This window comes from Oryctolagus cuniculus, chromosome 13 (genome assembly GCF_964237555.1).
Source record: "Oryctolagus cuniculus chromosome 13, mOryCun1.1, whole genome shotgun sequence".
Classification (NCBI taxonomy): Eukaryota; Metazoa; Chordata; class Mammalia; order Lagomorpha; family Leporidae; genus Oryctolagus; species Oryctolagus cuniculus.
This window is the reverse complement of record NC_091444.1, coordinates 92,279,141-92,303,112: the sequence shown is the minus strand read 5'-3', so window position 1 is coordinate 92,303,112 and position 23,972 is coordinate 92,279,141. Positions and strand designations below refer to the sequence as shown.

The 23,972-nt window shown below is 40.0% G+C and overlaps 1 long non-coding RNA gene across 1 annotated transcript in view; it reads left to right on the top strand.

The window, feature by feature from the left end:
• LOC127487289 (uncharacterized) overlaps window positions 1-23,755 on the top strand; it is a 57,142-nt gene extending 33,387 nt beyond the window's left edge. Inside the window, exons 2-3 of the long non-coding RNA XR_007914006.2 lie at window positions 23,304-23,527; window positions 23,605-23,755. This is a non-coding gene — a long non-coding RNA (uncharacterized lncRNA). The remainder of the gene's footprint in view (window positions 1-23,303; window positions 23,528-23,604) is intronic.
• Window positions 23,756-23,972: the final 217 nt, after the last annotated feature.

Below are 23,972 nucleotides of genomic sequence, written 5' to 3'. Positions count from 1 at the left end.
TGTGAAAACAACTGGAAAATTGTAAAAGAAATCAAACACATTGGACAGACTAGAAAAGAAAATGTAGGATAGTAAACTTGAAATAAATTGCCTTTTAATGAGACAATCCTGCAAATACTTTAAAAATAATAATAATGCTAATAGTAGTAATTTAGAATTTCAGTCTTTAGTGTTTTTCAACCAAGGGTATAAAGCTTTTTAATATAATAGGATAATATTCATGATAAAGAAATAGTCATAGCCATAAATGTCCATAGCAGTTAAACACTAATGAGGAGGTTTGACATTCCGAGACTTGTAAAAGCATTTCCTATAAGTACTTCTCTAAGACAGGGGCATTATATTAGGCACAGCTGCAAAATGAGGAAGCTTGAATGGGATCATGAGGCTAGAGGTGGGATTTTTCATTGATAATCAGCTATTTTGCTTGGGAGTTATTATAATCAACTCTTCTACACTTAAAATCCAATCATTTGCCAACCATCCAGATATTCTGTGAGACATGTTGGATGCTGTGAAATATAGTGTTCCTTTTATTTTTTTTCATGCCTTTGTGTGTGTCTTGCCATCTTCAGAGTTTTACACTGCTGCTTTGTGGCTATGTATTTGGCTCTTAGATGATTGCAGTAGCCAACTAACTGATCTCCCCAATGTATCCAGTCTTCAAATTCTAGCCAAAGTCATATTAGCCACATTTTAAAAACAGAAATTAGACGTTCCATGAGATAACGTCATCAGTGGTGCTTCTATATTTTAGGGTGAAATTCAATGCCCTCCATGATTCTGCCTCGATTTAGCTTGCTAGATAATGATATCAGGATCCTGGTTTTAGAGCTAGTCAGATCCTGGCCCTGAGCAGTGAGCACAGAGACCTTGAGAACCTCCCTTAGTATCTTTCTGACTGAGTGTTATCACCTACAAAATTGAGCTTAAAATAAATCCTACTTTGTTGATATGCTCTGAGAATTAAGAGTGATCAGAGGAGGATGGCACTGTGGTGTAGCAGGTAAAGCCGCCACCTGCAGTGCCAGCATCCCATATGAGTGCTAGTTCAAGTCCTGGCTGCTCCTCTTTCAAACCAGCTCTCTGCTACGGCCTGGGATAGCAGTAGAAGATGGTCCAAGTCCATAGGCTCCTGCACCCGTGTGGGAGACCCTGGGGAAGCTCCTGGCCCCTGGCTTCGGATCGGCCCAGTTTCTGCCACTGCGGCAATCTTGGGAGTGAACCAGAAGATAGAAAACCTCTCTCTTGCTCTCTTTTTTTTGCTTTATCCTCTCTGTAACTCTGCCTTTCAAACAAAATAAATAAATCTTAAAAAAAGAAGAGTGATCAGAGAATTGAAGAGCAGCAGCATTAACTAAAAATGTATTACTGGGATTGGCCTTTAGAAATGATTCATGGAAACCCACTATTATGGTGCTTAAGGCAACTCATCTTGCAATGCTGAGTTGATGAATGAAACTGGAGTCACCTTAACTGCCACACAGCAAAAAAAAAAAAAAAAAAAAAAAAAAAAAGTTTCAAGGCTTGGACCTATGATCACACCATGGGAAAGGCCAGCCTTCCATCAGCTATTCCACACTGAGCAGTAGTGTAAGAAACCACGGTTCTCTTAAAGTCCTCCGCTGAGATTGAAGTTCCAGAGGATCTAAGGGAAGAAAGTTGTTCTTTATTTTATGAGTGAAAGAGGGAGAGAAAGAGATCTTCCATTCCCTGGTTCATTTTCTAAAAATGCCCAAGAGGTGTAGCTGGGCCAGTTTGAAACCAGGAAGCCAGAACTGTTTCCTGGTCTCCCACATAGGTGGTAGGGGACCTCCCAGCTGCTGCCTCTCAGAGGCATCAGCAGGGAACTGGAGCAGAAACAGAGTAGGCAGGACTCAATCCAGCACTTAATAGCAGCTTAATCGCAGAGTCACAATGCTGACCCCTGAGCTGGTTTTTTTGTTGGTTTGTTTTGCTTTGTTTTCTTTTCTTCCCCTCCCCCCCCTCATTATTCAGCCTGAATCCTCAGGGCAACAGACTAAGGCTGTGACATCGGACCCCACGTGTGGCTTCAAACGTGAGGTACAACCATTTCCAACTCCATGAATTCCCTCTAATAAATACTATTTGGGGAGCTCCGGTGTGTGTGTTGTTGATAATCACCTTCATTTGCTCATATTTTTGGCACCCAGTGAGATTTAGGTAAATATTTCCATATGACTCTACCTGAAACTCTCACCTTAGCAATTGCTGCCTCTAACTCATCACTCTTCTTCCATTCACTCAGACATACGATTCCAGGATTCCTTTGCAACCCGGAAGATTTCTTGACAACTGCCTCTCAGTGTTCTCCATACAAGCTGAGTAATGAGACCCTATATCAAGAGCTGTCTCAACACTCACTCCACTGGCTGATACCCATGATATTGCAGGAGGGGAAGAAAATTGTTTTCTCTTGACTTTTTCAAGGCCTCTGGCAGAGGACTCTATAAATTAGACTGACAAAAAACAGATTATCAAGGAGAAAGCAAGCAGAAGTTTGCCAAATGTATTTTTTGAACACACAGAGTTGGTTAGAACTTGGGCTTATATAACAACTTAGCGAAAGACAATGCATTTTTAGGAAATGACAAGACGAAGGAAAAGGACTTTGAGTTTCTCAAGGAGGCAAATTGTGAGAAGATAACCACATCAGAGGACTAATGGCTGATAAGGGCCAATTCGTAAGGTGTGTTATTTAGGTTCTTTTGGAGCTCTCTCTGTGCTGATACAGATTTCAAGTTGCCTTAGGTGACTGACTTCTATTTTCCTGGTAGAGAGAGAAAGCGGGAATACCTTTGCAAATTCATGTCCTGCCATAGACAAATGGGGGAAGGCAGATCTTTCCTTGTATCTACTTCTTTCCAATTGTCATCATTCCATAGTAATCCTTATGCCAAAGTAGTGTATTTTGGGATGGTTTATTCTGCTACCCTTAGGTATCTTTAGCTTCCATTCTGGTGTGAGCTCCTGGAGGTCAGCACCAGCCTACACCCACTCCATACCTCCCACACTCCTACTAGCATGGGAAACACTCAATAGAACAAATGCTTTGTAACACAGATCACCATTCTTTTGGTTTTATTTCTCCTGCTGGGCTTTCTCCAATAGTTCTGTGTATGCCTCCTCTGTTTCCTTCCAGGCTGCTCTTCCCTTTAGCTGCAGGGTTCCCCTAGAATTCCATTCCTGACTGTCCTCGGCTAATTTTGCCAAGCGATCCCTTTTACTCCCATGATTTTAGCTCTATGCAAGTCCATGCCTATGTCTATCTCCTTTTTAAACTTCAGATCAGTGAATTCGTACCAGTGGCCATCATCATGTCCAAACATTGGCCTCTGCCATTTCCCTCACTCATACCTGCTTCTTCCTTATGTTCCACATCCCTTATAAAGAAACCTGGGAAGTGGACATTCATGATAACCCTCAGTTCTTCCCTGTTTCTCTTCCCCACCTTTCCAGTATTAGCTACATTTAAAAAAAAAAAAAAAAAAAAAAAAAAAAAAAAAAAAAAAAAAAAACTTTTGTTATTTTTCCTCAACCTCTGCCTGTTCTCTTGGATTACTGCTTTGGGTCAGCTCTGCATCCTAAGTGACCTGATTGTTCCAGAAGCCTCAGGTGGGCTCTTCTGCCCACAGTGTTGTCCTCTGTAATTTTCTTATCCATTTAGATGTGCTATTTATGCAAAGACTATATTCTTTTTAAAATGTGAATCCTATATCATCTCTTTTTACTTAAAGCCATGTCCTGTCTTGCCACCTTCCTGCTGACGGTTCCATTGTTTTACCATAGCGTGCTGGTGTTTTGCTGTGCTCTGTGCACTACCCTTGCCTCTCTGTGGTCTTCCTGAAATTTTATACTCAGGCGAGGATGAATGAATGCTATAAATAACCTCCCCCCATTCTTCATCCTTAGAGGACAATTTCATCTCTTAGCAATGGATGTTGTCTCCCTTAACAAGAAATGTATTTCCAGGTGCTATGTCCTGTTAATATTATTACCGATTCCAGAAATGTTCTACACCTGGGATCCAATGAGCCCACAGGAGGGAAACTATCTTAGCAATCTGAAGAGAAACAGGCAACACAGATGTTTTGGTCACCACCTGCTTTGGAGATTTTTTCTAAGTTGAAGGGAAGGGAAAGGGCAGGTTTGAGGTGTTCAGGCCCAGGGAGGGCTTGAGAGGGGTCAAGACAAATTCAGAGATACAATGAGTAACATTCGTAAAGGCACCAGCAATGTCTGGAATCCTAAAGGCAAGGCCTTTATGATCATGAGACCCAATGGGCTTTAGATGGAACACAAATATTTTTGCATTACTGAAAGATGGTATTTCAACATACATCCCAATAATTCCATTCGATATCTTTTCTATGGCAAATCTATATTTCAGTGTTTTATTAGTTTCTAAGGAACCAAGTGATTATTAAGTAGTATATTAACATTATTAAACCCATTAAAACTCATGGAAGCACCAAGTATTTCAAGTCATATGTAAAATTTAAGAGAAAGAATAAAACATATTTAAAGTCCTACTCACAGGAGTATAACTACAAAAACAAAACAAAACAAAAAGCATATTCCAGAGATTCCAATGTGAACACAAATAGTGTTAGAGTACAATGTACCTCTGAGAAGTTTAAAGGGCAGATGACATTTTAGTGGTAGATTATAAGACACCATCAACTTAGGTTGAATGAAAACCATCACTATATTGAGGGTATACTTTGGTCTAGGATGATGGCATAAGTTCTTATTATATTTTTGGTTAAGTCTTGTTAAAATTGCAATTGCGGCAGGTGGGGCCACCGCCTGTGGTACCCGCATCCCGTATGGGCTCCAGTCCGGATCCTGGCTGCTCCACTTCCAATCCAGCTCTTTGCTACGGCCTGGGAAAGCAGTGGAAGATGACCCAGGTCCTTGGGCCCCTGCGCCCACGTGGGAGTCCCAAAAGAGGCTCCTGGCTCCTGGCTTCAGATCACTGCAGCTCTGGCTGTTGTGGCCAGGCAGGCGGGGAGTGGGCCAGAGGATGGAAGACCAAACCCTGCCTCTCCTCTCTCTGTGTAACTCTGACTTTCAAATAAATAAATAAATCTTTAAAAAAAATTACATGAAGGTCCCGAGAAAGAAAAAGGAAACTCTGTAAACTCATCTTGCAAGGGATGTGGCTAGGAAGAATCTTTTCTTTAAAACCTCAGATTAGACAAAATTTCTTCCTGTAAAATTTATATCTTCACCTTCTCATATCCGGGGTGTAGTAGCCTGAGTGTAGTGTGTGAGATAAACAGATTGAAATATTAATTACAGTCAAAATTTTTTTTCTACTCTAATGGAAGCCTTATATATGTAAGATTTTTTCCAAAAATAGGAATCTCCCTCCCCATAACTCTCAATGCTTTTGGAGTATGTGCAAAAATACTTCTAAGTACAGAATGTACTTTTCTTCAGTTCAGTCAATTTTTCCTAATGACCATTTATATAAACCTTGGTGATGTCGAGAACAGAGAATTCCTGCAGTAATATAAATAGCTTGCAAGAACTCTGCCCTTGACCCTACTGCACTTAGGGAGTAAGTGTTTCTAATTACAATATTCTGCAAGTGACCCAGAACCAACACACCCTAGCATGGCCATTCATGTTTCTTTTAGTTGGTCACCAATTACAGCATTGAGTCACTTTAGCCTTAAAGTGACATTATGTATGGTGGATTTCTGGGGTTCGTTGTATTATACAGTAGGAAAACATGTTTGTCAAAAAAAAAGTATATTAACCAGGGTAAAAATGTCCACAAGGCTAGCAGAGTTCATCAGGAAGTTAAGATGTAGAAACTAGGACGTTTCTCTGTAAATTTGTGTTTCTCAAACCGCATTTATACAAAGTACTAGTGTGTTCTCACTGGGCTGTGCATTTCTCAATTCTTTGGAATTGGGCAAGGATGTGGAAATGTCCCCAAGGATAATAAAATATGTTAGGCTTCTCAAATGAAGGGCTCGGGATAAATATAAATTTCCTGAAATTTTAGATAATGCTTTCTGTTCTGCTCTTGTCTTTCACTAATCAGGATTAGGTCCAGGGCAACACACGAAGCTGCCAACCTCTGGTGTTCACATTCCCTGCCCCATATTGCCTTCTCCCCAGTCACACTTGTTTGTGATACACAGCAACTTCTCAGCAAACATCTGACACCTAAACAATTCCTACAGCTTTGATGTCAACAACTAAACATCAAACAATTATCTTTCCATTAATGGGGTTTTTAAAAAGGGAAATGATTCTAGGTCTTGTAATAATTCTACAGAGGACATTAGTCCTTTTCTATGATGAACTCATTACTGGGGTTCTATTGTACCCAATAAGAGAGCTACTCAAATATCTTCCAGTTAAAATATATGTTAATGTAAACCTAGTTCCATGTTGAATCATTGCCCCTAATTTATTTTGACACCTTAACTTTGAATACCTGTTAATAAACATTATTGTCTCACAGGTGCTGTGTTTATGACTACAAAGAAAAGAAGAGCTTTGAGATGCTAATGTAATGCATTATTTATGGGATTTCTTTTATAAATGTGATATCAAGGAAAGCATGGGCCTGTCTTCAGTGTTGTGCAGAGCTGTGTCAACAGAGTAACAGGCCAGCCTACTCTAGCTGGACCACCAATGCCCACTAAAATGCTGTGTCAGTTTTCTTGAATCCATATAATAATTTCCTACATGAATTTAATTTCAGGAGAAAGCAACTCACTCTGAAAGTTTTCTTGTCTAATGTATAAAATGTATTATCTTTCCCCCTACCATCTCCACTGCACTCATGTGCCAAAAATCTTGGAAGCAAAGAGAAGACACAATTGTGTTTCCTATTATTCTTAAGAACAGACAGATAGCCTCCATACACTCTCTTTAGTTAAGTTTGCTTATTTATTTTTATTCACTGAAAGGCAGAATGAGAGAGTAAGAAAGAGAAAAAAAGAGAGATCTTTCATCTGGTGAAATAAGCCAAGCTTAATCCGGGACCTAGGGACTCCATCCAGGTGGCATGTTCCAAAGTGCCTGAGCTATCAGCATCTATCTCTGAGGGTGTGTATTAACAAAACACTGAATGACAAGTGGATGTGGGACTCCATCCTAGGCACTCTGATATGGGATGCAGGCATCACAGGTGGCAGATTATACCACTACAACATAATGCCATCCCAGGTTCTTAGTTAGAAACTGAATTGCTGTAACAAAAGAAAGATTAACAAGACAAACTAACAAGAGAAAATGTAAACAAATTTATTAGCATGTATAGTTCATGCTAATAAACATCAGAGAATGAATAGTCCTTAGAGACTTAGCTTTGAATTCCAGGTTATATAGTATCTTAAATACAGAAAAGTAAATTTTTAGAGAAGTGATAGGACAAAAGAGAGGATGTTGAATCTCTAGGGGCAGCAACTTGGGGGAAGGCAAAGAAACAGAGTCAAGGCTGCTAATGAGGATGAAGTTCTCAAGTTGTCTTCAGTGGGGAACCTTTGTTCTCTCTGGTGGAAGGTGAGAACAGATAGGAATTCGTTTGGCTTTGTAAAATCTATGTCCTGTTTATGTAAAATCTATGTCCACATCTGCTGCTTCTTGTCTTCAGCTCAACATTCCTGCTTATTTGGGGACTGCAGATTCTGGTCTCCCACACCGCACTGATCACAGGTAGGAATCTTATCCAAGAGTACTTTCTGATAATTCTTCAGCTCCTTACAATCTCCAAACTGCGTGTTTAGCTCTTTTGTGTTGCACTTCAATTGATAAACTAACTCTATCCCTTCTAGAATTGGAAAAGACATAAAACTTTCAAAATTAGACAACACTTCATGGCAAGGTGTTGGTGGACAGGATTTTCTCCTGCTCATCACAGTGGTCAGCCTTACGTTCGGGACAGACACAATATGCCGACCAAACACAAAGGATCATGAAGGTAAATGGCTGAGAGCAAAGGGATTGTGTTTGTGGTAAGATCAGAAAAAGAAAAAGCACATTGCAGAATTTCCCCTTCAGCCTCACTCTCTGAATGAGCTTGAGAGCAGCCTCCTCAGGGACTCACATTAAGGGTCATTTCAGATGCCCCTAAGGAGCAAACCAGCCCTGTACTTGCCTTCGATTTCAGGGGAGGTTCACTTTCAAGGCCAATGGAGTTTGCTTCCTCATCAGGAAATGCTCAGGATTTCAAGGAATGGGTGACTTCCTAGGACTTCTGTTCTTTTCTGGTCTCTCAGTGAAATGGCTGCCCAGAGTTCCCACTCACTCTCCATTTGCAAACCTGCCCTAGGACTTCTGAGTCACTGTTTCCCAACTCCCCACTGCCTGGCTTCTTCATCCTTAGACCAGAGTGTAATCACGTCATGTCCTTAATCCTCTCCTGTTTCAAATTAGGTGATGCTTGCTAGGTAGAGGGAGCTTCTCTCTCTGATGGGGAGGAAGTTTGAGGGATATGACTACATTCTCCTTGCTTCCTCTCATGCCAAAGAGAGCAAAAATGAGCATGTTTTCCCCTGCGTGTAATAAAGTCTGCTCCCATAATATTATCACTCTATATAATTTTTAAATTCAATTATAGTGTAGCTACTGTATCATAACAATTACACGACATGTGTACCTAAAAATAGGCTGTATACAAATACTTTCTTCTCTTCTCTTCCTATATTTATGAAAAAAAATGTCCATTTTTAATCACAGTTCAAAAAGAAAAAAAAGACATGCTGAGATTATTCTATTGCAGGTAATGATCATGGGGATTATATGAAACTTTTTAAAGTTCTTCCTTCACTACCGTGCTTACCCTTACTGTTGTATGTGAATGGCAATATTTACTGGTTCCTGGGCTCTTGCCATGTGTCCTCTGCATGAATATAACAAGCAAGGAACTCTATACCAGAGATTTAGGTATTGAATAAATCATTTTAAATACACACAGGAGCACTGACTATGCTGTCCTAGATGTGTCAGTCAAGTAGCTTTGTTGAAAGTGATGTCATATTTGTAACATCTAAGTAGTTGTTTTGGGATTTGGGATGCACAGCTGGTCCAAGGCCAACAACTGCTGGGTCAGCCTGTAACTTTTAGAATATAATGGACCATTGGATCCTCTGTCTCAGTAACTGATTTTTTTGTTTTGTTTTGTTTTGTTTTTGACAGGCAGAGTGGACAGTGAGAGAGAGAGACAGAGAGAAAGGTCTTCCTTTTTGCCGTTGGTTCACCCTCCAATGGCCACCACGGCTGGCGCGCTGTGGCCGGCACACCACGCTGATCCGATGGCAGGAGCCAGGTGCTTCTCCTGGTCTCCCATGGGGTGCAGGGCCCAAGCACTTGGGCCATCCTCCACTGCCTTCTTGGGCCACAGCAGAGAGCTGGCCTGGAAGAGGGGCAACTGGGACAGAATGCGGCGCCCCGACTGGGACTAGAACCTGGTGTGCCAGAGCCGCTAGGTGGAGGATTAACCTATTGAGCCGCGGCGCCGGCCCTCAGTAACTGGTTTTAAGACTGCAGAGAAAAGGGGAAGTTAGTAATGGAAGCTGATATCCTAACTATTATACAGTTAACTCTGCAAAGTACTAATTAACTATCCTTATCTTAAGAGATAGTATTTTCCTGGTTCATCTTTTTTTCTGCTTTGGAAAGGAAATGACTCAACTAAAATATTCGCACTATTTTAAAGCCTGAGTTCTTTTTTCTTTTTTAAAGATTTATTTTATTTATTTGAAAGAGTTACAGAGAGAGGTAAAGACACAGAGAGAGGTCTTCCTGCTGGTTCACTCCCCAGATGGCTGCAACAGCCGGAGCTGTGCTGATCTGAGCCAGGAGTCAGAAGCTTCTTCCGGGTCTCTCGCGCGGGTGCAGGGGCCCAAGGACTTGGGCCATCTTCTACTGCTTTCCCAGACCACAGCAGAGAGCTGGATCTGAAGAGGAGCGGCCAGGACTAGAACCGGTGCCCATATGGGATGCCAGTGCTTTAACCTGCTGTGCCACAGCGTTGGCCTGGTAATCTGAGTTCCTTTTCAAAGTGTCTATATTGGTTATTTTGACAAAACTTGTGAGTAAAAGCATAGAATTTACTTATTTTTTAAAAAGATGTATGCATTTATGAAAGGCAGAATTACAGAGGGGCAGATGCTTAGGCATAGAAAGAGAGACATTGTCCCTCTCCTGGTTGACTCCTCAAATAGCTGCAATGGCTAGAACTGGGCCGATCTGAAGCCCAGAGCCTGGAGATTCTTCAGGGTCTCCCGCATGGGTGCAGGGACCCAATGATTGGTCCATCTTATGCTGCTTTCCCAGGTGCATTAGAAGGGAGCTGGATTGAAAGTAGAGCAGCTGGGACTGGAACCAGAACCCATATGGAATGCAGGGACTGCAGGCTGGAGTTTTCATTGCTATGCCACAGTGGCTGGCCCCTAAAAGCATCGAATTTAAAAAGAAAAAAAGGCTGCATTCTTTGGGGATACTTCTGAAGAACAATTACCTAAGTCAAAGAATTTTCCTGACACTTAATGCCTCTGCTGAATAACAAACGGTTTCCCAGCTGTGCCACAGCTGGAATCAACAGCTAATTTATCTAACAGAAGATGCTACCTCTTTCCCACGTCCTTCTCAACAAAGAGAAATGGATTCCTCAGTATCATTGTTTTCAAGTGGAAAATGGTGTTACAGGTGATTCATTCATAATTCCCTGTGCATAATTCTCTACAGCAGGGTACTGAAATACTTTGGGCTATTTATCATGCTCTTATCAGCAGGCCCAAACAAAGAATTAATCATACAAATTCTGAAGTGGAAGTATAAAAACAAAAGAAGGTGACCTTGGTTCATCCACTCATTATAGGAAGTATGCCTGTGTTTTAGAATGGGTGAAAAAATCATTCCACATTTGTCCAGCATTGTGGCATGATGGGTTAAGCTGCTGCCTGCAACAACAGATCCTATATCAGAACTCAGATTGGAGTCTCCAATGCCCCACTCCTGATCTAGCTCCATACCAATGCCCTGGGAATGCAGTGTAAGATGGCCCGAGTCCTTGGATCTCTGTACCTATGTGGGAGACCTAGATGAATTCCAGTCCCTGACTTCAGCCTGGTCCATTCCTGACTGTTGATTGTTTCCATTCGGGAAGTCAACAAATGGATGGAAAATCTCTCCCTCTCCCTCCCTCCCTCTGTCTTTCTCTTTTTCAAATAAATAAGAAATTCCATATTGCTTCTCTTGTGGAGAACATATCCTCATAACATGGTTGCCACAGCCTGCTTTCTGACTCACTTGGAATTATCTGATATCTTGGGTGCTTGCTGTGCCTTAGACTTCACTCTTTGAGGTTCAATGGATGCGTAAGTTCTGTCACACATAATTAAACATATATATGTTACACCTCTATGTCATAGCGATAGAGTGGATTGAATTGTGGTCCCCAAAAGATATTGATGTCATGATTCCCAATAACCCTGAATGGGACCTTATGGGTCATTTCAGGTATAATCAAGTTAGGATGAGAACATTCTAGACTAGGATGGGCCCCTAATCAAACATGGCTGATGTCCTCAGAGGAGAAGACAGAGGCAGGTGTATGGTGCAACAGTAGATTCTGCCTGAGACATCCACATCCCAGTATCACAATGCCTGGGTTCGAGTCTTGCCTCTGTTGTAGACCCAGTTTCCTGCTAATGCACATCTCAGAGGCAGCGAGTGATGGCATAAGTGCTTGGGCCCCACAGTCACATAGGAGACCCAAATTGAATTCCAGGCTCTTTGCTTCAACGGGGCTCAGCTTTGACTGTTACAGGCATTTGGGGAGAGCTAAGATCTCTGTATCTGCGTCTTCCCTTGTTTTCTCTATCTTACAAATACAATTAAAATAAAGAATTAAGATTTTTAAAGACTAAGAGAAAAATAAGCTGAAAAGTCAGAGCGGAAGGCAGCGTGGACGTAGAAGGAAAAGTTCAATGATGTGTCCACAAGCCAGGAAATGTGAAGGATTGCAACAAACTACCGGAAGCTGGGGGAAAAGAGGCATGGAACAGCCTTTCTCTGAGCCCTCAATAGGAAACTTACCTTGATTTCAGACTTATGGTCTCTCATACTTTGATTGAATGCATTTGTGTTGTTTTAAATCACCTAGTTTGTGATAACTTGTTAGCTATAAGAAGCAAAAACATGTGGGATTGCATTGATCTTTTTTTTTATATGAATTTAACACATGACTCAGAGTTTCTAAAAAGAAGCAGCTCTTAGACTACAAAGATCTTTGATTACCTAGGCTTTGCTGTCTGTTGCTACCTTACCATTTTGTGCAGGTGCATAGCCCTTCCTCTCATGAGTTTAGAGTTTAGTAAGAAATCTCACATTCTGTATTTTACATACCACCCAAACCAAGTAAAAGTGGACCAGAATGACAAAATAGGCAATACAAAACAACATAGTACTGAAAGGTGGATTGAAAGATGTTAACTCATGCATGTGTCTTCCTATTCTTTTCATTTTCTTCTTTGTTGTAGTATGGATGGATGACCAATTTTGAGTGATTTTACACAGTGAATTCAAAATCAGTTGTTAAAGCATTTTGTCTTTATACAAAATTGTTATGTCTATGACCAAGAACAAAGAGCTGTATTTACCATTTTTCCAAAATAATCGAGAGAGTAATTAATATTTTTGTTACGTGTGTTTATAGGCACAGGGATTATATTTAAATACTGAATAACTGATACACACAGGTGTCAGCCTATTAGAACAGCCACCATCAAATGGAGTTGAAATAGCAGTACATGGGGACGCTGAGTGGCTGCCAAGAATGTTGCATGCATGGTAGATTTATGAGCATGTACTTGCAAGTGAGTGAAATAGACATAGATTCGACTAAAAAGAAAAATTTGTATAGAACTGGTGAAAAGCTCAGATTATAATTTATTCCTCAAAACCACAACAAGATATTTCTTTTTTTTTTTTTTAGGTATTTGTTCTTTTATTTTCATTTATCCATTCTCTCTCTTCTGAGACACAGAGACAGAGAACTCTTCCATCACTTCTTCATTCCACAAATGCCTGCCATAGCCAGTGCTGGGTCAGGCCCAGGCTGGGAGCCAGGAACGCAAACTAGGTCTCTGAAGTATTTAGGTGGCAGCAACCCAACCACTTGAACCATCACCTGTTGCCACCCAGGGTGCTCATTTACGGGGAGCTGGAATCAGAAATCTAGCCCAGACTCCAACCCAGGCAATCTTGAAGGGGATACTGCTGTCTCAGTGACACCTTAATCACTGGTCCAAATGCCTGTTCTTATATGGCTTTTAAGCCACTTAAATGTATAGAGGCTTCAATATTTGGCATCAACTTCAATGTCCTGCCAACATCTAATGCTCCTCATTGACTGTTTTAGGTGGATACTTTTTTTCCCCTTGGTCATTTCCAGGAGCTGTGACTGTGGCCATTAGCAGTGGCTGTGGTCCTCCAGGTTTCCACTGGTCTAAACAAAGTTTGGAGAAGACACAACCTTCCATCTTATTGTCAATATCTGAATATTGACTTTTAAATGAAGTTACAATCCCTAAGGAAATGTATTCTATGTGCTTTTTATACACAAAAAACTGCCTCAAGCACTTGAAGTATAAATATGAATTTATTATTTCTGAAGAGAAAAAATGAATGATGTGTGGGAAGTATTAATTGTATGGACACCTTTAAGAACTTTTAAGTAGTCTAATAAAAAAGTAGATGAAAATAATCTAAATATGATGGGGAAGTGCATTCAGTACATTACTTTGGTAAGGTCATTTAAACTTGATGAATTATCATATTTTTATAAAATATCTAAATTAAAATAATAATGCAAAGTAGAAAAATAAATATTTGGTTAAGCTATATAATTCTAATCTCTTAAAAACATTTAGTATATTGATATTATTTATAGCAGAAAACAAAAATCAGTTTTAACACACATATTGAATTTTATTTATTTAGACATGAATCTTTAAAAGCAATACCTCACATTAGAGAATAACCTACATTTTATGAGGATAAGTAAAAAACAAATCAACTGTGATCAATTTTTCCCAGTGAGGAAAATTCCAAAATTATTTATACCATCCATGATAAATCAACCTCAATGAACATAGAACAAAGAGTAAAAATATAAAATGATAGTAGAGTAGAGGAAGCATATTTTATTCTGCAATCATTATTCTAAAGAAAATATTTATGGTTACTATAATAATTTTAAATATTTTGATCATTTTATGATTTAATAAAACAAAGGATAAATATTTCTATGGATACCAAATCATTTTCAGTCATTGAAGTGTCTTTTGTTTTCTATAATTTTCAAGTAGCTAAGTCCTCGGAACAAAGTCCCTTCTAGAAAAATGCTTCTAAAATCTTTTTCCTAAATTATATTCAACTGTGCACACACAAAACCTCATAATATCAATACATGTACCAGTTGGAATTGAGCCTCTATTTAGTGCTGCAAGTGTGGATATCGTGTCATCAGGAGCAATTCTGCAGCTGACAGAATTGGGGAATTATCATTCTTGAACTGAAGTGTTTAACTTTGAAAATTTGGATACAAAATTATAATGAAATTGCAACAGCAATTATTTTGGGATGATGCAAATTCAGATTCATATGTGTGTATCAGAGACTCATTCTCTCATGGTGATGGTCAGCATCAACCTTCACATCAGCTATATAATCATTTTAACATTGTTATTTCAGTGTATTAATTAGCTAAGTTTGCTGTAAGAAAATCACAGCAGTGTGGGTGCTGGGCACAGCAGTTAAGTCGCTGCTTTAGATGCCTGCATCCAACGTTGGAGTGCTAGATTCCAGTTCTGGCTCCTCTGCTTCTGTTCCAGCTTGCTGCTAATGTGTGTCCTGGTAGGTAGCAGGTGACAGGTGGCTCACGGACTTGAGTCCCTGTTACTCACGTGGTTTACCTGATTGAATTTCAGGATTCAGATTTCAGCCTCCCCCAGTTCCATTGTAGGCATCTGGGAAGTAAACCAGTGGATGGAAGAAACATTCATTCTCTCTCTCTATGTGTGTGTGTGTGTGTGTGTGTGTGTATCCCTCTGCCTTCCAAATAAATTTAAATATATCTAATTAAAAAAAAGCATTCTATGGATTTGGTTGCTTAACCAAAATATACTTACTTGCACAGTATTCAAGACTAGGAAGCCCAGGATCAAGGATCAGCATCAGACAGATTTGATTTTTGGTGAAGGCTGTCTTTCTAATTAGCATGTGGTTATCACCTATTTGTGTCTTGACAAGAAGGAGATCATCTCTCTCGTACCTCGTACTCCTTCTTCTTCTTCTTCTTTTTTTTTTTTTTTTACAGGCAGAGTGGACAGTGAGAGAGAGAGAGACAGAGACAGAAGGGTCTTCCTTTGCCGTCGGTTCACCATCCAATGGCCGCTGTGGCCGGCGCACCGCGCTGACCCGAAGCCAGGAGCCAGGTGCTTCTCCTGTTCTCCCATGGGGTGCAGGGCCCAAGCACTTGGGCCATCCTCCACTGCACTCCCTGGCCACAGCAGAGAGCTGGCCTGGAAGAGGGGCAACCGGGACAGAATCTGGTGCCCCGACCGGGACTAGAACCCGGTGTGCCGGGGCTGCAAGGTGGAGGATTAGCCTAGTGAGCCGCGGCGCCGGCTTGTACTCCTTCTTTTTGGAGCACCAGTCCCATAAGGACGCCTCCCTCACAAATCCAGACAGTTCCGGATAATATCTAATTGTTTCTAAAGTGATCATGCCAGTTTCTGTTTCCCTCAGTAAGTTGTGAAAGATTACACCATTTCTTATGTTTGAAAACTCTTCTTTGTTTGACTTAAAAAAAGGAATCTCACATATTGGAATTTTGGTTATGAATAAGTCAACTTAAAGAAAAAGGCATCTTCTGAAAGTCATAAATAATGGTAGCAAAAAATATCAGGTTTGGTACAGGCATTTGGGGAAGCAGTAAAGATGATGCCTACAGCTCGTGTTGAAGCAACTGTGTTGGAGGCCTGGCTCCATTCAGGATTCCAGCTCTGTGGGTGGAAAACGCACCCTGGGTGACAACAAGCAATGGCTCAAGTTGTTGGTCCCTGCTGCCCATTTGGGAGATCCAGATTTAGGTCCCAGATCCTGGCTTCATCATGGCCCAACCCTGCATGTTCTGACCTCTTGGGGATTGAACAGATGGATGCTCTGTCTGTCTGTCTGTCTCTCTTTCTCTCTGCCTTTCAAAGAAATAACATGAAAAATTTAAATAGCTAGTTTACTATGAGAAGTAAATAACTAAATAAAACAATGTAAACTATTTAGAGCAAGGGCTGTTATGATGTAAGTGTTTAATAAATATTAGCATCAATGTTCAATAGTGGTTTTCATTACAAATGAGCCATGATACAACTAAATTCCAAAATGAAAATTACTGACAATAATCGGGAAAGGGCTTTATTTAGACCAGACTAGCCAAGGGAGAGGCTTCAAAAATAGATGAGGTTTTATCTCCCCCTTATGTTTTTTTTTTTTTCTTTTAAGGAGGGAAGGACACTACAAGTCAGAGTGAAGACAGGAGTAACTGTCTTTTAGGGTTGTCATTTCCACATGAATTAAATTTTTGAGATCTATGGAGATGATTTTATGGCATTTCTTTTACTCTGTTAGAATGTGATTTATATGAATTGATTTATTTAAAATATTCACCAAATTAAATTCCTAGGGTAAATCCCACTTGATTATGACATATGATCCCTTTTGTATTTTATTTGGGTTTAACTGCTACAATTCCATACAGCCTTTTTGCATCTATATTGATATGTTTATTGGTTGGTAGTTTTCTTATATCATCTCTGATTTTGTTTCAGGTTAATACTGGACACTAAATGATCAATTCAATTCCTTTTTTAATATTTCCCATGTTTCTTAACTTCTTAATCATATGGAGTAAAATTATGATGATATATTCTTTAATGGCCTATCACCAGTGTCATTTCTCTATTTCTATTGATAGATTTTTCTCCTCAAAGTAGGTCATACTCTCCCGTTCTTTGTATGCCCAATGTTCTTTTTATAATTGGGTGCCAGACATTGTGAATTTTACCTTAATGAGTGCTAGCTATTACTTTATTCCAATAACATTCTTCATCATTTTTCTGGAAAGTGAGTCAGTTACATGGAAACAGTTGGATTCTTTTTGAGGTCTTATTTTAACTCTGTTAGTTGGGGCTGCATGCCCCTAATCTATTGGAATCTTGCTTCACTGATAAGGCAATATCTTTGAAAACTCTATCTGATGTCCACGGACTACATGGATTCCCACTCTGGCTGGTGGGAACAAAAACAATGCTAAGATTGAAGTGAAACCCATTTCTAACTGCAAAGATTGCTCCTGTTAGTCCTTTTGGTATCATCTTTGCCCTTAGATGTGTATGTCTTTTTTGTTGTTTGTTTATTATTATTATTATTATTATTATTTTTAACAGGCAGAGTGGACAGTGAGAGAGAGACAGAGAGGAAAGTCTTCCTTTTGCCATTGGTTCACCCTCCAATGGCTGTTGCGGCTGGCGCACCGCGCTGATCCGATGGCAGGAGCCAGGTGCTTCTCCTGGTCTCCCATGGGGTACAGGGCCCAAGCACCTGGGCCATCCTCTACTGCACTCCCGGGCCACAGCAGAGAGCTGGCCTGGAAGAGGGGCAACCGGGACAGAATCCGGCGCCCCGACCGGGACTAGAACCCGGTGTGCTGGCGCAGCAAGGCGGAGGATTAGCCTAGTGAGCCACGGCGCCGGCCTTGTTGTTTGGTTTTAATTGTTGATTCTATAAACTTGAGAGGTGGGGAGGTGGAGAGAGTTCTCTCATTCTCTGCTTCCCTTTCCAAATACACGCAACAGCTTATGCTGGGACAGGCCAAAACAGGAGAGCCAGGAAATCAATTTTAGTCTCCTATGAGGGCGGCAGGGATCCAATCACTTGAGCTATCACCTGCTGCCTCTCAGGGTGTGCATTTAGCAGGAAGCTTGAATCAACAGCAGAGTTGGGACTCCAACTCAGATACTCTGATATGAGATTCAGACATCCCAAGTAGTTTCTTAACTGCTGCACCTAATGTCTCCAGCAGCTACGTTGTACTATTTTCTCAATGTATGAGCTCATCAGTACTCAGCAGGAAAATTGAAAGGTGCCTCAGTCTCTGGGCCCTGAATGTGGAATGGTCTAGCCTTGGGTCTCTTTCATAGCAACACCAACCACTCTGTCTTCTCTGGAAGCCTGGACACTAGTCCCATGGAAAACCTTAAGTAAACATCAGACTCAGATTCACCTGATGGGTTTCTCTCTGCCTCTCCTCTGTCTCTGTGTCTCTGGGATCATTTACATTCATTTGGTAAATCTGAGCCCTATTATTATATATTTGCTGAAACTGGAATCATTTAGCTATTTCAATATTAAAGTTATTGTAGGACTCTTAATTCCCACATCTAACTACAGCCTACCACTTTGATCATATTGCCTCTTTCTATGAGTTTTCCAACATTTAAGGATCTTTCTCAGTCAAATTTGCTGCTGACTTGCTTCCTATAGAATTGTCCTTAAAGGTACCTTATTTGCACAACAATGTCATTAAAAATTTCCCCCAAATCAATAAAGCAAATTTCAACATTATCAATAGTATAATTTGTCCTGTTAATCACAGTCTTTGGTTTAGAAAATGGGATCAGCTCTCCAGTGCTGGGAGTACTTCAATAGATTCACCACGGCTCAATTGGTGCAGTTTTAATTATTTTCCTGTTTCTCCTTTTAAAATACAATTTAAGAACAATGTATTAAAATGAGGAAGAATTATACATATGAAATATCTTTCATTTGCTTTGGATCACATTTTATATATGTTTGGATAAAATGCAAAATACTGTACTGGAAAGTGTTGTAGGTTCATGAGATAATATTTACATTTTAATTATGTCAGCTTTTACATTTGGATACCATTTGGACATTATTTAATAATCACCTGAGCTTTCAGACTTACATTGAAAATGGATGATTTTAGCAAAAAGATAACTTGAGAAATGTTTCATTTTTGCATTTTTTTCCCTCTTGCTAGTGAAGGTGAACTTATTTTGGAATGAATTAGTAGTGTGCTGCCATTAAACATGAGTATCTGCTCTGTTAATCATCCTTTGCAAGTCTAGCAACATTCTGGCAAAATCATTGTTGAGGATAAGAAATCATAAGTCATCTAGTTTGAAGGCTTCACAGCTTCAATAAATGTGATGTGTCAGCTACTTCATTTCTATGCACTTTTTTTTTTGCTTCTATAATTTCCTCAGAAGGAATCAAGTTATAAAAGAGCCTACTTTCATGCAAATGAATTGCACATTTTGGCTCAGGTTACCTTGCTAAATTTTACACTTAATAAATAATAAATGAAGATACTAGAAAGGAGAAGTATTAACGAGATAGCACTTTGCTCCTAGAAAGCGCTTTTTGCTGGAAGCACTGAAATCAGGATTTTTTTAGCTGGCTAGGAATCTAAAACATAGCAATAATATTGTAATTTGGTTTAGGAACTGAGCTTATGGAATAAATGCACCGAATACTGTTTTCTTTTTAAATAATAGTTATATTTAGTGTATCTTAAATGTATGATTTAACACTAATAAAAGATACATTGCTGCTTTTAGAGACAACACAGAACTTTTTTTTTTTCTTCACCACACTAGCCTTTAGATAAGGGAAACAGATGGCTACTTAAGTAGCTCATAATGTTTAATTAGTAGTTTAAATGTGAGACTTTTCAGTATAAAAAGGAAAGCATTCTTCCAAATATCAACTTTCGTCTTAAAACTAGATATTCTTTAGAATAAAAATGTGGAGGTGGAGTTGTGGTTCAGTGGGCTAAGCCTCCACATAGGACACCCACAGCCCTTCTCAGAATGCCTGGTTCCAGTCCGGGCTACTCTGTACTTCTGATGTAGCTTCTTGTTAATGCCTGTGAAAGGCAGTAGTAGGTGGCCCAAGTATTTGGGCTGGTGTCAACTATGTGGGAAACCTGAATGCAGTTTAGGGCTTTGGTCTGCCCCAGCCCTGGCTGTTGTGGACACTTGGTGAGTAAAACAGTAGATAAAAGACCTTTCTATCTCTCTCTTTCCAATAAATTACAGAATTTAAAAATCATAAAATGTGTTTTCTACCTCTTAAATGACAAAAATTTTATTAAAATGGCTCTGCTTCACTTTAATATGCAATAGATTTCACGGTATTATATGAATATTTCACTGAATTGGTAGCTCCCTTACCAGTGATGTTTTTCCTGAGCAGGACAAACATTGAATTAAATAGATAACTCAGTCTTCAATCATTCTGTACTCTGAAACTTTCAAACGCTGCTTCCAAAGGATGCCAATTAAGACTTTCAGCATGTTTAAAATATCTCTTTTTTCTAAAGATTTCCCTGACTTGAGAGGGCAAGGATAGGGACAAACTCAATATATTCAATTCCCTTTAGGTGAGATATTACAAAGTTGACAAATGGCATGTCACTTCAGTAATTTTCAACCCTAGCTTGAATGCAAAATGTTAGGAATTAAGCTGAGTAATTTTTTTTTTTATAATTTCCTATTTGAAACTTTACTGAGATGTCTTTTTTCTTTACTTTTCTTTCATCACTCCTTTTGAATACTCTGAAATAGAGTTAGAAGCTAAACCCCTTTGTAGCCTAGATAGGGTTATTTTTATTTGTGATATTGTCATAGCAAAGTGCAACAAACTAGGTGATTCACAACAACAGAAATGTGTTCTCTCACAATTGTCAGAATCAGAAATCCAAAATAAAGTGTCACCTGTGGCATTTTCCTCTGGGACTTGGCTTTAGTCCTCCCTCCGCACTTTCTGACTTACCCTGGTGTACTTTCTGACTTACCCTGGTGTACATCAAGCCTTTGCTTGCAGAGGTATCACTCCAACCTTTGCTTCCGTCATCACATGAGGTTTTGCCTGTATGTCTGTCTGGGAACTTTCTCTCCTCCCCTCCCTCTCCCCCTCCCCCTCCCTCTCCTCTTCTCTCCCCTCCTTCTCCTTCTCCTCCTTATTTTTTTAAATAAGGGAATCAGTCATACTGCATTAGGGAGCACCCTAATGGAATTATCCTATCTTGATTATAACTGTAAAGACTCTTTCCAAATTAAGATTGCATTCACATATTCAGGTGGCTAGGACTTCAAAATATCTTTTTGGTTATGCAATTTAACTCCTGGTGGTGTTCAATTCCATCAAATGACAATTTAAGAAATTAATTCATTATTCTCATTTATTTATATGTATATTGCTGTTGTTCAAAATCAACTAATTTGACCATCCAGAGTCACTTAACAAAGAAATAATGCATAATTTAAGAAATGTTTGATGTGTGTCCAGGAATATTTCTAATCTTTCATAAATATACAATATTGACATAGAGTATTTCATTGGTACGTATTGGCGGAGTTGTGAAGTAGCTTCTCATTTATTGACATTTAAACTTAATTGTACTTCATTATTGAAAATATAATATGGACTACTCCAAGTTCATTGATCTGGACTCATTTTTCCTGATAAACTTTTTAAAATGATTTCTTGGCCGGCGCCATGGCTCAATAGGCTAATCCTCCACCTGCGGCACCTGCACACCTGGTTCTAGTCCCGGTCGGGGCGCCGGATTCTGTCCTGGTTGCTCCTCTTCCAGTCTAGCTCTCTGCTGTGGCCCGGGAGTGCAGCGGAGGATGGCCCAAGTGTTTGGGCCCTGCACCCCATGGGAAACCAGGAGAAGCACCTGGCTCCTGGCTTTGGATCAGCACAGTGTGCCGGCCACAGCGGCCATTGTGGGGTGAACCAACAGAAAAGGAAGACCTTTCTCTCTGTGTCTCTCTCTCACTGTCCACTCTGCCTGTTAAAAAAAATACTTTGAAAAAAATGATTTATTTATTTATTTATTTATTTGAAAAACAGAGGTATGGAAAGAGAGAGGGAGAGACAGAAAGAAAGGAATCTTCTATCTGCTAGTTCTCTCCCCAAATGGCTGCAGAGGACAGGCATGGGCTAGGCTGAAGCCAGGAGCCTAGAACTCCACCCAGGTCTCCCCCATGCATGATAGGAGCTCAGATAATTGGCCCATCTCCCGCAGCTTTCCCAAGCACATTAGCAGGGAGCTAGATCCGAAGTACACCAGCTGGCACTCTAACAGGTGCCCAGCTGGGATGCCAGCATTGTAGGTGTTGACCTAACCCTCTGCACCACTACACCAGCCCCTGCCTACTACATTTTTGTAAGCACATAAGACTTATTTTGCCCAAAGTTCATTAGTTCTTCCCTCTACTTCTCTTGAAACAAAACTCTTCTCTAGGAGATGGCCCAATATCCACCTAATTTGATAAGCCCGATATGACAGTCATCTTTCACAAGCAGCAGGCTTTCACCTCCGTGTGACTGCAAACTAAATGTGACTAACTTTATAGTTTCTAAATTTGTCCACCACCATTTAAGCTTTCTTTCATCTGCACTACCCCAAAATGTTCTCTAACTTAGATCCTTGTATCTACTGTCACCTCCCGCCAGCCTATTCTTTAGTTAGAACTTCAGTAAGTTTTTTTAAATCAAATCAAGTCCTCTCTCATTGAGAAAATTCAATGTCTGCTGATTTCTCTGTGGATACTAACAAACATCCATTACTGAGGCCTGCCTGATCTAGGCCTGCCTGATCAGATTCGGCGCCTGTTGTTTCCTCCCTATATTTCTGAACTTGTCTTAGTCTGTTTAGGCTGCTAGAGTAAACATAACCTGGATTGGTGCTTTAAACAATAAATATTTATTTCTGATAACTTTGTAGGCTGGGAAGTTCAAAATCAGGGTACCTGTAGATACGGTATCAGGTGAAGGATTTTTCCTGGTCTATAGTAGTGCTACTTTCTTGTATCATACGACAGAAGAGAGAAGCAAGCTTTCTCCTTTGTTTTTATGCAAATATTAATCCCAGACATGGTGGCTCCACCTATATGATCTAATCACTCCCCAAAGGTTGCTCCTCTTAATACCATCATTTTGTGGATTAGATCTCAGAATTTTTGGTTCAGGGAATATAAATATTCAGGCTACAGCAAACACCCGCCATATATCTTTCTGTCTTTCATAGCTTCATACAGGCTTCATTTCCAGTGAGGAAAACCACCTCATTTTATCATATTTATCTTTCCCCCAGTAAGCACCTACTCCTACTTCAGTTGTCAATCAATTGTCTCTTTTTTGACACATTGTAGATGACTTCGCAGCCATTGCATTCTCAACCCTATGCTTGATGAGGACTCTGGACCTGCCTAAAAAATCTTCAACAATGATGAGCAGGGAAATGCATAAATACTGTTTGATACTTGCCTTCACTGAGAGAATGCAAGTTCTAAGAGGATCGCAATCTTGTCTGCTGACTTACAACTGTCTCCATATTCTAATATTTACCAGCAAATAAGCATGTGCGACTGAAGATGTAAGTAATTAAAATGCGATGTAGTCTCCGATTACATCCATGGAGACTTATTCCTCAGACTTTGTGGTGATTTGCAGGCAGCACAGGACTGTATGAAGCCTTCAGCAATTCATTGTCCTGAAGATCCAAATATTGAAAGATTGCACTCATTGTTGAATCAGCACAAGATAATAGGAGCTCTCCATGCTGATGCCCATGAGGGAATAAAGATTCTTAAGTTCATGTGGACCTGAACAAGCCTCTTTGTTGCATTGAGTGAGCACCTGGGTCTGAATGTATTTATAGCGTAGATGAGAGAGTGTACCAAAAGGCAAAGAATTGATGTTCTGAAAATAGAAGTATGCATAATGTATTGAGTATATGATGCAAAACGCTACATAATGCACCCCATAATCTAATCAGAAATCAGGGCACTGTCAACAATAGCAGTGAACACCCCTGTGAG